A 12,097-nucleotide genomic window follows, 5' to 3' on the forward strand; every position below is an offset into this window, starting at 1 on the left:
CAAATCATGATACTCCATAACTATGTCTCGTGCCATAAATACCTCTTATTTAATTTCCAAACTTCCACGCGAAACAACCAGAAAACACTTGAAATATGAAAATTTTTATGCATTGTTTTTTATACCCTCAGCATTTATGCTAACGATGGTATCTACAATTTCATACGGGCAAAATGTGCCTCATCGAAATAATGGTTTTAGACCCCAAGTATGTTTGGACGAAATGTGTTTCAGACAACTTGAAGTCGATTGAGCAATGTCCGTCCGTCTGTCTGTCTGTCCGTCTGTCTGGCTGGCTGGTGCGCACAATAACTCTAGAACGTATGAACCGATTTGGTCCAAAATTTGGCTTTCGCAATATTTTATCTAAACTTAGTTTAAGTTCCAAGATGGGTTATATCGGTCCACTCCTTCCGGTACCTCCCCCACAAAATTTCGGTAAAGTTCAGGTTAGGACCTGCCCTCGAATCGTTTTGATTTTTGTTATAACAACTTGCATTCACGGTCCCCCATACGGCGGTACAAGTTCCATCAGGGGCAAAACCATACTTCCTAAGAAAATAGCCTGAAAGGTTAAAAAAAACCCATATCGTTCACACCTTCAGGTACCTCCCCCACAAAAGTTCAAAAATGTTCGGAAAAATTGTACGCACGATAACATACTTTATGTATGCTAATATATCTTCCAGGTATAGATCAGGTTTGAATATGGACTATTTGTCGGCAAGTTCAAATGTCCAAAAAGTGACACACAATTCTGAAAATACCCTAAATGCTGAGGGTATATCTCTGTCGGTAAAGCCGACTGATACTTTTTTACTTGTTTACAAATAAATAACAGATTTATTTAAGCCCATGGTACATATTCAAAACAATACTACTCACGAATATATTATAAAATAACTTGGTCAACGCTTTTCGTCGGCAGAAGATGCTGTTGAAGCGTTCAGAAACCATGTTTCGGAGGTGTCCCATTCAGACCTGAAAAAGTGCTCCTGCAATTGGTTTAAGCGGACGCAAAAGTGTTAAATCATGCCGGAAAATGCTTAGGAAAAATATTAATTTTGGTGGGAAATATTCGCGTTTTCATTAATAGGCCACAATCTTTTCTAGTGGCCCTCGTATTTAGGGAATAAATATATAAAACGTTTCACTTACTTACTTCTTAGCTGGCCCATTAGAGAACATTTGTTCCATAGGCAGAACTAAGAACATATCTCCGCGCCTTTTCATTTTTTCATCCACTTGTTTGCTCCATCTAAGCTAAGGCCTGCCAATTCTGCGTACACCACCATGCGGTCCGTACATATTTATACGCCTTTTTAGCGGGTTCGTCATCGCTCGTTCTTGTGATATGGCCCAGCCAACGCCATTGTTGCATCTCTATACGTTTATCTATACTGATGTCGTTGTATAGCAGATACAGCTCGTGATTCATACGGCGTCGATATTCACCGTCAACGCAGATTGTTCCATAGATCTTTCGAAGAATTTTTCTCTCAAACACACCACGCACTGCCTTGTCTGCTTGCGCAAGTACCCAGACTTTAGAGCCATACATCAGCACGGGTAGTATCTGTGTTTTGTAAAGCTTTATTTTTGTTTGACGAGTTGTGGCTTTGTTTTTAAAGTGCTTACTTAAGCCAAAGTAGCATCTTTTGGCCAATACAATTCTTCTTTTTATTTCACAACTGATGTCGTTTGTTGTGTCAAAATTGTAGGAACCAACTTCAACAGCTGGTCCGAGCTCAATGGACGCATTTCGCGTTGACACCATCAGCTTGGTGTTCTCGTCGTTTACCGCCAGACCCACTTTAGCAGATTCCCCTTCGACCTTCATAAAGGTATCGGTTACTTATTTTACTGATCGTCCCATGATGTCTATATCATCAGCATAAGCAAGTAACATGTGGCTATTGGTGTAGATTGTGCCACTTCTTTTTTTGGCGCTTGCCTCTCGTATAACCTTTTCTAGCAGGATGTTGAAAAGAACCCCTTTTGGTACAAAACTCTTCGGAGAGGTTCTTTCCTATTTTAACTGAGAACTTCGTGTCAGTTAAAGTCATTTTACAAAGCCGAATGAGTTCTGCGGGGATACCAAATTCAGACATGATTTGGAATACCTTTGAACTTAACGAGCTGTTGAAGGCTTTGTAATCGAAAAAAGGTGGTAGGTGTCGATCTGCATCTCTTGGGTCTTCTCCAGAATTTGCCGCAGGGTAAATATCTGGTCAACGGTGGATTTGCCAAGTCTAAAGCCGCATTTGCATGACCCATGTATTTCGTTGGCCATAGGCTTTAGTCGTTCGCACAACATCCCTGACACAATCTTGTAAGCAATAGGGAGGAGACTTATGCCCCTAAAGTTAGAGCAGTCTTATCTCCTTTCTTATGGACGGAACACAGGATGCTCAAGTTCCAATCATCGGGTACGCGTTCTTCCTGCCAGATGGAGCTATCTAGCTGATGCATACACCTTATCAGCGTGTCGCCTCAGCTCCTGCTGCCTTATTATTCTTCAGCCGGTTTATTGCTGTCTTGGCCGGGTGGTACACATTCAATACAATACCAACAGTTTGGCAAAATGCACTTTCCATATCCTTAGCACACTACCAGATTACCTTGCTTGTCTCTACAGGAGGATGTGCCAGTTCCAAAGCCATCAGATTGATGTTTCACTCTTTGGAAAAATTTTCGGACTTCATTCTGTCTCCTGTTAATCTCGATTTTTTTCACTCTCCCGCTTTTCTATCTCTCTCTTTTTACTGCGGGAAAGACGTTCTTCCTCTCTCCTTTTCTCCCGATACCTCTCTCATGCGCAACGAGGTGCTACTGATTGTAAAGTAGCCCTACATGCCGCATTTTCCTCTTCGGTAGCAGCACGACACTCCTGGTCATACCATGGATTCCTTGGTGGAGCTCTCTGGTATCCAAGTACTGATTTTGCGGCTGTTTGCATGGAGTAGGCAATGTTTTGCCATTGTCCTGATATGTTATCCCTCGTCCCGCTAACATATCAGGACAATGGCAAAACACTGCCCACTCCATGCTTTGATTAAGCAGTTGGGCCAGTTGAGTGGAATATGCTGTGGCTATATATTGTGATTGCAGCTTACTGATGTCCAACATCCGTGTTGTGTCTGTTCGCACTTTGTTTGCTACGTTTAATCTTTGCTGCAACAAGGTATTTGTCCGAGTCTATGTTTGCACCTCGGAACGATCGTACATCCAACACGCTTGATGCATGTCTTCCATCTATAACAACGTGATCAATTTGATTTCTTGTTCTTTGATCTGGCGACACCCAGGTGCCCATATTAATATCGAGATGCTTAAATCTGGTACTGCTAACTACCATATTTTTCGCAGCTGCAAAGTTTATCAGCCTCATACCATTGTCAGATGTTTTACTGTGGAGACTGAATTTCCCGAATGTTGGGCCAAAGATATTCTTATTTTTATACCCTCAGCATTTATGCTAACGAGGGTATATACGCTTTCATACGGGCAAAATGTGCCTCATCGAAATAATGGTTTTAGATCCCAAGTATGTTTGGACGAAATGTGTTTCAGACAATTTGGAGTCGATTGATCAATGTCCGTCCGTCTGTCTGTCTGTCTGGCTGGCTGGAGCGCACGATAACTCTCGAAGGGATGAACCGATTCGGTTCAAATTTTGGCTTTCGTAATATTTTGTCCAAACTTAGTTTAAGTTCGAAGATGAGCTATATCGGTCCACTCCTTCCGGTACCTCCCCCACAAAAGTTCGAAAATGTTCGGAAAATTTGTACGCACGATAACTCTTGAAGGGTGTAACCGATTTGGTCCATACTTTGCCCATCGTGGAGCGTGTACCAGACTTAGATCAGGTTTTAATATGGACTCAATCGGTCCACTCCGTCGGGTACCTCCCACACAAAATTTTGGAAAAGTTCAGTTTAGGAACATCTCTCGAATCGCTTTGATTTTTGCTTTAGCAACTTGTATTCACTGCCCTCCATACGCCGGTATAAGTTTCATCAGGGGCAAGTCCATACTTCCTGAGAAAATAGCCTGAAAGTTGCAAAAAAACCCCTATGACACCGTGTGAGGAGGTTGGAGGGCAAAATAACTCTCGAACAGGTCTGCCGATTCGGTCCAAAGTTTGGCCTTAGTAATATTTTGTCCAAACATAGTTTAAGTTCGAAGATAAGCCATAGCGGTCCACTCCTTCAGGTACGTCTCCCACAAAAGTTCAAAAATGTTCGGAAAAATTGTGCGTACGATAACTCTTGAAGAGAGTGGCCGAATTGGTCCATACTTTACACATCCTAATATATCTACCAGATATAGATCAGGTTCAAATATGGACTATATTTGTCCACTCCATCCTGTACCTCCCACTCAAAATGTCGGATACATGTTCACTTTAAGACCTGCTTTCGAATCACTTTGATTTTTGTTGAAGCAACTTGCATTGCTGCCTCAATTGCGATGGTAAAAGTTGTTTCAGGGGCAAGTTCATACTTCTTGAGCAAACATCCCTGAAGTTCTAAAAAACCCCTATGGTACCATATGTAGTGGCTGGAGATCCATTCTTTTTAGTATCTCCTCCGCAAAACTTTTGATATTAAATCCTAATCAACATTTTTGTCAGTTCAAACGCCCAAAATTTTTAAAACTCCCTAAATACATGCGTTTTTTGGAAAAAAAATTGTTTCAATATACACAGGCTGAGGGTATATCTCTGTCGACAAAGCCGACTGATACTTTTTTACTTGTTTACTTTTAAATATACCCTCAGCATTTATGCTAACACTTATATACACTTTTATACGGACAAAATGTGCCTCATCGAAATAATGGTTTTTATGTTTGGACGAAATGTGTTTCAGACAATTTGGAGTCGATTGATCAATGTCCGCCCGTCTGTCTGGCTGGCTGGAGCGCACGATAACTCTCGAACGGATCAATCGATTCGGTTCTAATTTTGGCTTTCGTAATATTTTACCCAAACTTAGTTTAAGTTCGAAGATGGGCTATATCGGTCCATTCCTTCCGGTACCTCCCCCACAAAAGTTCGAAAATGTTTGGAAAATGTGTGCGCACGTTAGCTCTTGAAGGGAGCAACCGATTTGATCCATACTTTGCCCATCGTGAAATGTGTACCAGACTTAAATAAGGTTTCAATATGGACTCAATCGGTCCACTCCTTCGGATACCTCCCACACAAAATGTCGGAAAAGTTCAGTTTAGAGCCATCTTTTGGATCGCTTTGATTTTTGTTTTAGCAAGTTGTATTCACTGCCCTCCATACGACGGTACAAGTTTCATCAGTGGCAAGTCCATACTTCCTGAGAAAATAACATGAAAGTTGCAAAAAACCCCTATGACACCATGTGCAGTGGTTGGAGCGCAGATAACTCTCGAACGGATCTGTCGATGCGGGCCAAAATTTGGACTTCGTAATATTTGATCAAAACATAGTTTAAATTTGAAGATGGGCTATATCGGTCCACACCTTCAGGTACATCCCCCACAAAACTTCAAAAATGTTCGGAAATATTTTGCGCACGATTACCCTTGAAGGGAGTGACCGATGTAATCTATACTTTGCACATCCTAATATATCTACCAGATATAGATCAGGTTCGAATATGTACTATATTTGTCTACTCCTTCTGGTACCTCTCACACAAAAGTTCCAATATGTTCGGAAAATTTGTGGGCATGATTAATCTTGAAGGGCGTAACCGATTTGGTCCATACTTTGCACATCTTGAAATTTCCACGAGACTTAGATGAGGTTCCAATATGGACTCAATCGGCTCACTCCTTCGGGTACCTCCCACACAAAATTTCGGATAAGTTCACTGTAAGACCTGCTCTCGAATCACTTTGATTTTTGTTGAAGCGATTTGCATTCGTTAACTCTATTACGACTGTACATTTTTTCAGCGGCAAGTCCATATTTCTTGGGAAAACAGCCCGAAAGGTGTAAAAAATCCCTATGTAGCGGTCGGAGAGCACGATAACTCTCGAAATGTTCAACCGATTTGGTCCAACATTTGGTCTTCGTCATATTATATCCAAACTTAGTTTCATGGGCAATACCGGTCCATAACTTTCGGTACTTCTCCCCAATATTTAAACATTTTCACTAAAATGCTAGGACGACCAATTCGGTCCAAACCTTGGATCCCTTAATATTTTATAAAAATTTAGTTTAACTTCTAAAATGGCTCTTCCCTAAGGGTACCTGCGCTACAAAAGTTCACCATTTGTGTCTTAGTGCAGTTAATTCCTAATCCACATTTTTGTCGGCAAGTTCAAATGTCCAAAAAGGGCCACAAAATTCTAAAGAGACCTTAAATACATTCGATCTGTCTGGAGGTGAAAGTTTCGCTTCACATTAGCTGAGGGTATATATCTGTCGGCAAAGCCGACTGACACTTTTTTCCTTGTTTTTTCTTTAAATCGAATTGTACGGAAGTCCTTCATTCACTGGGGTGAAGCTGGAGAACAGATGTTTCAACCTCCGACCAACTAATTGATGATTTGTGTCATGGAAGCTATAATACAGTGCGTCACCTTTAGGTGTAGTTTCCTGTGTGGCAGCACACATGTTCGCACTCTACAAAGAGTACAAACATTCCAGGTGCAAATTCGCAGATCATTGTCCGTAAAACGTTTGCGGGGTTCGTCAACTTAAGAGGGGTTTGTTTTTCTTTTCTTTCGTTTTTTTCATAGAGGCTTGTTTTTTCTAGTTTTTAACGTTCTTATGCGTGAACATGCGGCACATGTTAGCTCACTACCTATAACGGGTGTTAAAGGAAGCTCCCCAGATGACACCACCGGGAGGTCGATGTCCACTTGAGATGAAAGAGGTTCCAAGATAAATCCTGGGCTTTGCCATGTTAAATCCGATCAGGACCTTTCATTGGTATCTCTTATCCCCTACGTCACCCTATATAACGTTTTATATGTTAATATTTAATTGCAAGTAGGTTATTTCTGTATAACACTATTCCAAGCTAGTCTGTACCTTTGCTAATACCAGCATTTGGTATAGAAATCTAAATCTGAAACTATTATTTTCGTTCAAATATGTTTCCATTTTGTTTATCTTACCTAAGAGGGCATAATGAAAATCTCTGTAGCAAGCGATTTTAATAAAAACAAATTTCTAGCGCATATACATTAAATTTATAAAAATTTATATAAATCCCCCGTAGTTTATATTTAAATTTAAGTCTAGTTTGCCTCCATATGTAATATAAATATTTTAATTTTTTCACACTTTATTCGCACACACAAAATTGCCCCAGGAAATTCTCATGAGAAGTTATCTCACTGGCCACTAAATTATTTTATGGTACCCTGAAGAATGCCACACTCACATAACTTATGGCAAACATATAGAGGTAAAGTTTTTTTTTTTTGGGAGTGTAAGGGATAATTACGTGATTCCTTTTTACGACAATAATAAAAATGTCCTTCACATAAATCCATAAACATTAATCTCTATTAAAATACCACAAGGCCGGCGGTTGTATTTTGCTAAGTTTTGATCATAGGAGTATTGATAACCCCAACATTAATTATAACGGTTGAAAAAATAGTTAATTTGGTTTACATATTGTTGAAAAAACCGCTTGGACTTTGCCAAGTTAAATCGAATCACCCATAACCCATCTGAACCTTAAGTTATTTCATCATTCGTTTATAATGACTCACTTGTTTCGTTTATTTACAACATTTATTATTTCTTTTCAAAACAGAGAAGTGAACGATGAAGTAATCAATTTTCAAATGAGAAAGGTCAATATATTTTGTGTCAAATCAAACTTTATTTATAGCCACTATTTTATTTTAAAGGTGCAGCAGTTATAACTTTCGAAAACAACATCCTACTTCTGCATACATTGTGTCCTAGTGCTGGATACTTCTTGCTGTTTTCTTGGAAATAAGCCAAGCTAAGTTGAGAATTTAATGGCAATGCCAATGTGAAAGATATAATGAACCATTAGATGTTGTTAAATGAGAGAAAACGGTTGCCAATCAATGAAGCCTACATTAAAGGTCCTCACTCAAGAATTGTAGTAGGGGTGGTGGAGGTCGCAACGTGGTGCAGGTCAATACAACTTTGGCCAGAGATCAGAACAAAAACATAGCAAAACAGGAAAACGAAAAGTGCAGAATAACAAGAAACGGCCAACTAAGAAATTAATTTATTTGAAGGGAAATAATTATTTCGGAAATTGTTTCCAGTACATAAACGAAAAGTTTTTAATCTCTTTGAGTTGGCGGCGTCTTTTATTTATTTCGACAACATCTTTTTGCACTTCGTTCATTCGTGGTGTTTTTGTTCTTGTAGTGGTAATGGTGATGGTATATCTTGTTGTGGCGGGGTGACAAGAGTCAAGCCAGTACTGACTGGTGTTGATATTGTGTGGCGGTTCCATCGATTATTTCAGTTTTAATAAAATTAAAAAGTTTGCTATTTGGGTAGTATATAGTTGTGGGTATTACACCAACAACAGAAACAACAACAAACGTGATTTATTGAATCAATACAAGTTGGGACAAAACTTTTAAAAGACAATATAGATTTTTTTCTTTTCTTGCCTTGTTTTCATCACTTCCACACAATATGTTTACGCTTTGTGCATTTGTTGCTGTAATTTGTTAAGTTTATTAAGTTAAAACAAAACAAATAAATTAGGAACGTCGTTAATTTGAAGTAATCTTTGAAATTAGTCTTCTTTCAAGAAAAAAAAAAAACCTAAAAATGAAGATTGATTGAATTATTGATAAAATTTGGAGAAAATGTGTGGAGGAAAGGAAATGTATAAATTCTTGAATTGAACAGAATTGAAGTAAAATTTTATGTCTAGCTATAAGTGACAGCTACTTCTTCGTAATACATCCTAATATGTGTGAAGCAAAGAAAAGGTAGAAAACGAGCTGGAGAAAATCGGGACATAGAAGATTCAGGATGAAGACATCATTTGTTGACAAATGCTCATACTGAGTTCACATAATGTCGATAAGAATCTCTTTTCTTGAATTTGCCGCTAGCTAGCTATATATGATCAATGGTTTAGGTCCAAATACGCACTAATATGGCCGAACTATTTTATTAATCATAGGCTTTACAAGGTTCACAAAGTCTTCCACACTTTATCTTATGGGCAATAGGGTACAGTTTTGCACCCCCATAATTTGATGTGAGGATGTTTCATTCCAATCATCAATTATGCGTCCCTCCTGCCAGATGTTGTCTTCACCATGGGTACCACCGTGGTGCAATGGTATGCACACCCGACTTGCACACATAAGGTCATGGGTTCGATTCCCCGGCCATGCAACATCGAAACACTTTTCAACGGTGGCAAAATACCTCTCAGTAATGTTGGCGACATTTCCTGAGTATTTCAGCCATGTAAAGCTTCTCTACAAAAGTGGTGTCTTAGACACTCCGTTCGGACTCGGCAATAAACTGTAGGTCCCATATCATTGAGCTAATATGAATCGGGGTACACTCATTGATATGAGAGAAGTCTCCATTGTCCTTATGGGATGTTTGTGGAACTATTATTATATTGTCTTCACCTCATTGTGGTCGATGGTGTAGAGTGTTAACCAACTTCTGTGGTATATTCGTAATTGTCATTTTCAGGTGGACAAATGGTCTTTCCGTAACCTGTGCATGCTTTTGTTATTTGCTACTAAATTACGTAAATCTTCTCCACATGAGTATGAAGCCGTACCACAGCCTTTGGTAGAATTTTCGAACTTCATTCTGAGTTCTGTATAACTCGATTTTTTACACTGAGGCTTTTCACTTCCTTTTTGGTTTCTTGCCGACATGTTCCTGTATATGCCTTCTTCCCTTCGATAGCAGCACGACAATCCTTGGCTTATCATAAGTTATTTGGTAGAGGCCTCCGATTTCCCCCAATGGCCTCTGGTTTCCACCTATGATAAGCCCAGTATTGTTAGCAGGGATGATCACGCTGCGGCCAAGGTTACGTTACAGAAATTTATTTATTCCAGTGGCCCGAGTAAAGGTTTTATGGTACAAGGTAATAGCGTTCAGGTTGACCTGTCCTGGTGGTGTTCGGCACGACCGGGAAGAGACCTGGCACGGTACTCGCGTGCCTTAGCGTCAGATGATAGCTCCTGACTCCCGAAGTTTCGGACCAAGGCTGCAGCAGGATAAGGCCGGTAACGCCTGGCTATATCCGTCCTGACATCAACGACTTGAGTGCTGTAAGCGGCGAGGGCGACACCCTTGTCGACCTGGAATATCCAATTTGTGTTCCGATGCAGGCGTTCTGAACTCTCTCAGCCTGATAGTTCCTCCGGTCGGTCTGTAAGGTACATGCTCTTATGTACTGACTTACCAAAAGTCCGTGCTAGTGGCTTCCGAAACACGCCTAAGAACTGTGAAATCAAAGGTGTTTAAGCGACGTACAAAAAACGCTAATACGATTTGAGAATACCCGATTACCGGCTAAAAGTGGCCTACGAAACACACCTGCGAATGGATTCCACAAAATTAACCCGCGTAGCGACGAGAATTTTTGGTAGAAAACTTATAGTTTTAAATGAAAATGATATTTTTGAGACTTTTTAAGCCTTTTTATACCCTACACCACTATGTTGGGAGGGTATTATAAGTTGGTTTTGGGGAAAATGTTTGTAACGCATCGAAATAATGGTCGTAAACCCGTACTTATATAAACCAAAATGAATGTCCTGACGAGTTGAGTCGATCTGGCTATGTGTGTCCGTCCGTCTGTCCGTCTGTCCATCTAAACCTTGTAATCACGTTACAGAACGCAATTTTGATCGGATCGTCACTAAATTTTGGAGGGGGGTCCCGGAGGGGAAGAAGCCTATTGATTTTGGTGATGTTCGGATAATATTAAGGGGTCAGAATGGACAAAAAACTTTTTTGGGGAAAAAGACAATGTTTTTTCCAAACCGAATATCTCAGCTTCTGTAGGAGGTATACCGAAGGCAAAACCTGACAATGAAAGTAGAAAATTTCATTTGTTCGATTTTACTTATAATGACGAATAACACAGCTTTTGTTGGGGACTTTCCAAAAACAAAGCCCGTCTTTACAATGATGTAAAGCAGGTTAGCGTAGGTGACCAAATAACGGAGATTCGCAATAGTCGTTAATACATCCCATTTCTACACTTTTCAGGAAATCACGTAACGGTCGTAATTTTGATCGGATCGTCACGAAATTTTGGGGGTCCGTGAGGGAAAGAGGGCTACTAATTTTGGTGATGGCCAGATAATATTCAGTGGTCGGAGTGGGAAAAAAACTTATTTGGAGCAAAAGTCAACGTTTTTTCCAAACCGAATATCTCAGATTCTATAAATGGTATGCCAAAATCAAAACCAGACAATGAAAGAAGAAAATATCACATTTACAACGATGTAAAGTAGGTTTTCGTAGAAGGTCAAACAATGGAAATATCGCAATAGTCGCTAATCGAATACAAGTTTTCTTTTTTGCGATTTCAATTCTAATGACGAATATCTCAGCTTTGTTTGGGACCTTCCAAATGCATAGCCTGGCTATGAAGGTAGAAAATCACACCTTTAAAACGATGCAAGGTAGGTTCGAGTAGGGTATCAAACCGAGATATCGCAATAGTCGGTTATGCCTCTAATTTTTCCATTTTTTGTAATCACGCTACAGGTGGCAATTTTGATCGAATCGTCACGAAATTTTGAGATAATTGGGGAGATATCACAATAGCCGGTAAAGTATCCAATGTTTCCATTTCTTGTAATCTTTAGCGTGATTAGAAAAAATGAAGAAAAGATGGTCGCAATTTTGATCGGGGCTAATGGGGCTCCCAGAGAGGAATGAACATATTGAGTTTGGTGGTAGTCAGGTAATATTCCCTAAAATAAATGTTTACCAGTGAAAATCTGGTAGTGATGTAGGGTATCACATAGTCGGCCCTGTCCCGACTATAGCCATTGCTCACTTCTTTTATTTAAATAAATAACTTTTTTCCCACGGCGGACGGTTCTATGCACTGGATTGACTCGGAGGAATCTTCGACCAGGGGCCGTCACCTCAACA

General features: G+C 39.8%; 1 protein-coding gene across 4 annotated transcripts in view; it reads left to right on the forward strand.

Annotated features, from left to right (window-relative positions):
• Octalpha2R (alpha2-adrenergic-like octopamine receptor) overlaps window positions 1-12,097 on the forward strand; it is a 462,839-nt gene that overhangs the window by 202,872 nt on the left and 247,870 nt on the right. The gene's annotated exons all lie outside the window — the stretch shown is intronic.

Source organism: Musca autumnalis, unplaced genomic scaffold (genome assembly GCF_047663935.1).
Source record: "Musca autumnalis isolate F117 unplaced genomic scaffold, ASM4766393v1 scaffold_1, whole genome shotgun sequence".
Taxonomy (NCBI): domain Eukaryota; kingdom Metazoa; phylum Arthropoda; class Insecta; order Diptera; family Muscidae; genus Musca; species Musca autumnalis.